Here is a 7,500-nt window from a genome sequence, read left to right as displayed (position 1 = left end):
CAAGTTAAGCGAACCCGTGTGACATTATCATCGGCGGAAGCCAATAAGGGCTTTCTGTTCACTGGGAGGCTCCGAAACTCGTTTCCGTACTGAAGTTTTTCCATACATGAATGACCTGGACTCTTACAAAAAAAAAAAAAAAAAAAAAATCACATCATCACTTGACATCAAATAGGCATATTCTTATTTTATTTTACCTTATTTTATTTTATTTCATTTTATTTATTTTATTTTATTTTATTTTATTTTTCTTATTCCTTTTCTACCTCCCCGGAGGCGCCCTCTAGAGTAGCGTTTCTCATCCAAGAATCCTCAGGAACTCGAGGATTCCTTGGGGGCTTGCCAAGGGGATCTTTCTGAAGCGACAGTGATAAACTGAATAAAAAAAATCAGTATTATTTTGTTTAAAGACGTTTCCATGTATTCCAGATTCTACAATTGTCAATAAAATTGAGAAATATATATATATATATATATATGTATATATAATATATAATATATATATAATATATATATATATATAAATATATATTACAGTAATTCACAAGGCACACGTGAAAATAATATGCAGAAAAAACCACTGGGAAATAAGAAGCTTAGTCCGAACGTTTTCGTCTATTTAAGACATTATCAAGGAATACACAGTTACAGAGACAAAGATGGATATATATACATAAAGTAAAAGACAAGCTAGGAACATGGGAAGTACACACAAGATGCTTCACAATCAGGTAGAGCCGATGTTTACATATACGGACGTTTGGTCCATGACGTTACGTCACCCCCGCTTAGTAGCACTTGGAGAAGTTCTTACAATTTTATCAATAACAAAATCATCAAGTTTAAATAATCCTAAACTTAAATTGATATCATGGTCAAAGGTTTGTTTAATATGACTGGATTCGATGATGTTTCTTTCTAATAAGGATCTACAAGAAATTATTACATTCGAATTATCCCAGTCAATAGGATGATTGTGGTCTCTTACATGGACAAAAAGGCCACTGGAACTTTGCCCACTCCTTACACTATATTTGTGCTGATTTATCCTAGTTTTTAAGTCTTTACCAGTTTGGCCGATATAAAATTTGTTACATTTAAGGCATGGAATAGAGTAAACACAACCCTCGTTTGCTTCAGGTGAATTTTTAATAATACTATAAAAAGTAATACTATAAAAAAGAATACTATAAAAAGTAAGCTCATTAAAAATTCACCTGAAGCAAACAAGGGTTGTGTTTACTCTATTCCATGCCTTAAATGTAACAAATTTTATATCGGCCAAACTGGTAAAGACTTAAAAACTAGGATAAATCAGCACAAATATAGTGTAAGGAGTGGGCAAAGTTCCAGTGGCCTTTTTGTCCATGTAAGAGACCACAATCATCCTATTGACTGGGATAATTCGAATGTAATAATTTCTTGTAGATCCTTATTAGAAAGAAACATCATCGAATCCAGTCATATTAAACAAACCTTTGACCATAATATCAATTTAAGTTTAGGATTATTTAAACTTGATGATTTTGTTATTGATAAAATTGTAAGAACTTCTCCAAGTGCTACTAAGCGGGGTGACGTAACGTCATGGACCAAACGTCCGTATATGTAAACATCGGCTCTACCTGATTGTGAAGCATCTTGTGTGTACTTCCCATGTTCCTAGCTTGTCTTTTACTTTATGTATATATATCCACCTTTGTCTCTGTAACAGTGTATTCCTTGATAATGTCTTAAATAGACGAAAACGTTCGGACTAAGCTTCTTATTTCCCAGTGGTTTTTTCTGCATATATTATATATATGTATATATAATATATCTAATGTAATTTTATGTATATATATAAATATACATATATTTATATAAATAAACATATGTATATATATATATATATATAAGTCACTAACGCTTGTCATGTGCTAGCACACGTTCAAGTCCTTGGCTGTACCACGTTTCAATTTTTGCTTGTTGGCCTCTTCGAGTCTCTCTCGATGTTGATGGCTTAGAATCAAATTCTATTGTGGTTGATAAAAATGTATATCTGTTCATGGACCCATCATGTTGTACATACATACAACATACATATATATATATATATATATATATATATATATATATATATATATATTTGAATAATTCGCTAGTGGACAGCGACATCAATCATACAAACCATGACCGTCGCGCAGAGGATTCGAACCACCGCCTATAGACCCAAGAGAGTCCACAGCTCCCGCCGTTGACGACTCGACCACTGACCATCTAATAGTGTACTAACTCGTAAGCTAACTGATTACCGAGATTGGGGAGGTTGCTAACTGCCTACCATATAACACCCTTTTTTTACAGTACACCTAATCGCACCAGTGGGAATGGTAAGGACTAGATCGAATCCCCCTCACGCTTCGCCATCGTAACTATTTGAATAATTCGCTAGTGGACAGCGACATCAATCATACAATCCATGACCGTCGCGCAGAGGATTCGAACCACCGCCTATAGACCCAAGAGAGTCCACAGCACCCGCCAAAAACCACTCGACCACAGACGAACTAAAAGTGTACTAACTCGTAATCTAACTGATTACCGAGATTGGGGAGGTTGCTAACTGCCACCGATATAACCACCTTTTACAGTACACCTAATCGCACCAGTCGGAAAGGTAAGGACTAGATCGAAACCCCCTCACGCTTCGCCATCGTAAACTATTTGAATAATTCGCTAGTGGACAGCGACATCAATCATACAATCCATGACCGTCGCGCAGAGGATTCGAACCACCGCCTATAGACCCAAGAGAGTCCACAGCACCCGCCTTTCGACCACTCGACCCCGTCTGCGCGACGGTCATGGATTGTATGATTGATGTCGCTGTCCACTAGCGAATTATTCAAATAGTTACGATGGCGAAGCCGTGAGGGGGATTCGATCTAGACCTTACCATTCCCACTGGTGCGATTAGGTGTACTGTAAAAAGGTGGTTATATGGGTGGCAGTTAGCAACCTCCCCAATCTCGGTCTTCAGTTAGATTACGAGTTAGTAAACTTTTAGATCGTGTGTGTTCGTGTGGTCAAAGTCGGGTGCTGTGGTGTCTCTTGGGTCTATAGGCGGTGGTTCGAATCCTCTGCGCGACGGTCATGGATTGTATGATTGATGTCGCTGTCCACTAGAGAAAAAAACTAATAGATACGATCGCGAAGCGAGAGGGGGATTCGATCTAGTCCTTACCATTCCCACTGGTGCGATTAGGTGTACTATAAAAATGGTGGTAAAATGTGTGCACCATACCAAACTCCCCAAACTCGGTAATCAGTTAGATTACGAGTTAGTAAACTTTTAGAGCGTCTGTGGTCGAGTGTCAAAGGCGGGTGCTGTGGACTCTCTTGGGTCTATAGGCGGTGGTTCGAATCCTCTGCGCGACGGTCATGGATTGTATGATTGATGTCGCTGTCCACTAGCGAATTATTCAAATAGTTACGATGGCGAAGCGTGAGGGGGATTCGATCTAGTCCTTACCATTCCCACTGGTGCGATTAGGTGTACTGTAAAAAGGTGGTTATATGGGTGGCAGTTAGCAACCTCCCCAATCTCGGTAATCAGTTAGATTACGAGTTAGTACACTTTTAGATCGTCTGTGGTCGAGTGGTCAAAGGCGGGTGCTGTGGACTCTCTTGGGTCTATAGGCGGTGGTTCGAATCCTCTGCGCGACGGTCATGGATTGTATGATATATATATATATATATAATTATATATATTATATATATTATATATATATATATAATATATATATATATGTCAACTGTCATTTATTGATTCTAATTTACTTGACTAGTTTCTTTGTGTCAGTTTTACGGTAACAAAATCTAAGTTACCAGTTACTTTATTACTAATTAATACCAGTTTCCGATACCAGTCGCGTGGTTTAAGAATCTCGTTACCGGGTAACTATGGTGAATTACTTGTTTGTTATTTCTTAGGTAACCAGTTTTCCGATACCAGTTTCCAGTGACCAGTTTCTGTCAGTTGTTTCCGTTTGCCATATGCCACTACTTACCGTCATTTGTCAGTTGCCATTTGCCACCACTTGGCACTTACAATTTGACATTTGCCATTGCTTACCGTCAGTTGCCATTTGACATCTCTTGCCATTTGCCACTTGCCACTTGCCATTTGCCACAATCTGACACCTGTTGCCATCTTTTGCCACACTTTGCTACTTGCCACCACCTACCACGACCTTACATTTGCCATTTGCCACTGTTTTTACCACTTGCCACCACCACTCTCCACCCCCTTGCCACTTGCCAACACTTACCGTCCTCTCATCATTTGCCACCGCTTAGCGCTCCTTGCCGCTAAGTGACCCTCTCAGCCGCTAAATCCAATTTCAGCGTTGGCCCCAATTCAATAACGTTTCCCGAATGTCCAATTCAAGATCGTTGCCGGAATCATTATTAACAGGGGAAGGGGCCTCGTGTGGCCTTGATGACGTCATAGAGTGAGGTCATAAGTGTGACGTCATTAGAGAATTACGTCATGGCAAATGACGTCACAGGTCGTTAGGTGACGTCATAAGGGTGCCATGTGTTGCCATTGTTTACCGTCATTTGCCATTGGGAGACATCTGATAGGCTGATGGGCTGGCTGATAGTCTTCTTACACTCAACACACACACTCACACTCACACTCACACACACACACACACACACACACACACACACACACACACACACACACACACACACACACACACACACACAACGCACCATTGTCATTACCACCATTATCACCACCTGTATTATCACCACCGTTGTTATTATCACCACAATTATCACCACCACTATTATCACCGCCACATCTATCACCGCCACATCTATCACCACAATTATCATCACCATTATTATCACCACAATTATCACCACCCTTAGTATCACCACCACATCTATCACCACCATTATCACCATGACTACTACCACCAATATCTACCATACTATTATCACCTTCTATATCACCTCACCAATATATATCACCAACATCATCTCTATTATCACCACTACCATTATTACCACATCTATTATCACCAGTACTTTTATCACCACCACCAACACCTATGCCACCACCATTATCATCACCACTATTATCACCAACAATATTATCACCTTCACCATTATCACCACCACTATTATCACTAGCACCATCTCTATTATCACCACTACCATTATTACCATCTCTATTATCACCAGTACTTTTATCACCACCACCAACAGCTATGCCACTACCATTATCATCACCACTATTACCACCAACACTATTATCACCAACACTGTTATCACCAACACTATTATCACCACCACTATTATCACCAACACCATCTCTATTATCACCACTACCATTATTACCACCTCTTTTATCACCAGTACTTTTATCACCAACACCTATGCCACTACCATTATCATCACCCACTATTACCACCAACACTATTATCACCAACACTATTATCACCTTCACCATTATCACCACCACTATTATCACCAGCACCATCTATTATCACCACTACCATTATTACCACCTCTATTATCACCAGTACTTTTATCACCAACACCTATGCCACCACCATTATCACCACTATTATCACCAACACTATTATCACCAACACCAACACCATTACCACCACCAACCCTACTGCCAACATCTCTGCCCACGGAAACGACCAACAATTTCGTTTTATCTCAGTCTTGCATCCCGTTTTCATTACCATCATCATAGAAAACGGTGAGATGCGTATGATAAGTTCGGTCTAGCTGGGCCCAAGCCCTCACCTTTGCCCTGCGTGCTAGGACATCCCGGACAAAGGTTTACGAGTCTGAAAGTAAAAAAAAGGCTATTATTATTATTATTATTATCATTATTATTATTATTATTATTATTATTATTATTATTATTATTATTATTATTATTATTATTATTATTGTTATTATTATTATTATTATTATTATTATTATTATTTATTTATTATATTATTGCTATTATGCTATTATTATTATTATTTTTTATTATTATTAATTATTTTTGTTATTCATTTTTTTATTCTTATTATTATTATTATTATTATTATTATTACTATTTATTATTATATTATTATTATTATCATTATTATTATTATTATTATTATTATTATTATTATTATTATTATTATTATTATTATTATTATTATTATTATTATATTATTATTATTATTAATTATTATCATTATTATATCATCATCATCATCATCATCATCATCATCATCATCACCATCATCATCATCATCATCATCATCATCATCATCATCATCATCATCATCATCCATTATTATCAAATCACTATTATTAATTAATATTATTATTATTTCTTTTTTTTCTCCTCGGGCGAAACAAGCCACACCTCCTTGACATCTCAGCCAATCAGAGACGCCTTTTATCTAATACGCAATCCTGATTGGTCAGAGGAAAAGGGGGTGTGGCTTGTTTTGCCTTTGATGGAGACATAACAGAAATATTATTCCAAGTTCGATCTTATTATTGATATCAATATTACCACCACTACCACAAATTTGCACCATCACCAACCTCGTCATTAACACTAATTTATAATATTTTCCCAAAATTATCACCAATATCACCATTTGCTCTATCACCAGCTTCATCATTAACACCATTAGATAATACTACCTCAACACTATCACCTCTAACACCACATTTACCACCACTGACGTCATCGGTGTTAATTATCTTCCATTATTACCACCAATATCACCATTTGCTCTTTCACCAGCTTCATCATTAACACCCCAATATTATCACCACTTACATTGTATTTACCATCACTGAGGTCATCGGTCTCTGGTGCTAATTCTCTTTCAACATTACCACTAATATCACCATTTGCTCTTTCACCACCCTCATCCTTAACACCATTAGCTGATACTACGTCAACACTATCACCACTTACACCACATTTAGCACCACTGACAACATCGATCTATGGTGGTAATTCTCTTCCAAAATTACCACCAATATCACTGACACCATTTGTGTCAGAGATCCTGGTGGGAAATTAAATGCTTTATTGGTGTCAACAGGGTAAGCTTGTGTCACGTGACCAACCAATTTACCATCACCAACACTATCACTCACCTCATATATAATATTTTCGGTTTGTTTATGTGTGATAATTATTTTATTTATTTATTTATTTATGCTTAATGAGGTAATTATTTTTTGATGAGGATTAGTGTTGTTTATATAGTAACCCCTGACGTTCCTGAGAATCCTTTTACTTTTATTATGCCTGTCGTCAGGCTATTTTATTCATCACACACATGTGCACATATAATTACACATACTGTACACACGCACACAAATACGCACACACATACACACACGCATGTACACACGTACACACACGTACTCACACGTACATACGTACACACACGTACTTCCGTACACACATACACACACACG

Source organism: Oratosquilla oratoria, chromosome 8, assembly GCF_046742065.1.
Source record: "Oratosquilla oratoria isolate Oo_2021 chromosome 8, ASM4674206v1, whole genome shotgun sequence".
NCBI classification, from domain to species: domain Eukaryota; kingdom Metazoa; phylum Arthropoda; class Malacostraca; order Stomatopoda; family Squillidae; genus Oratosquilla; species Oratosquilla oratoria.
This window is presented reverse-complemented; position numbering follows the sequence as displayed.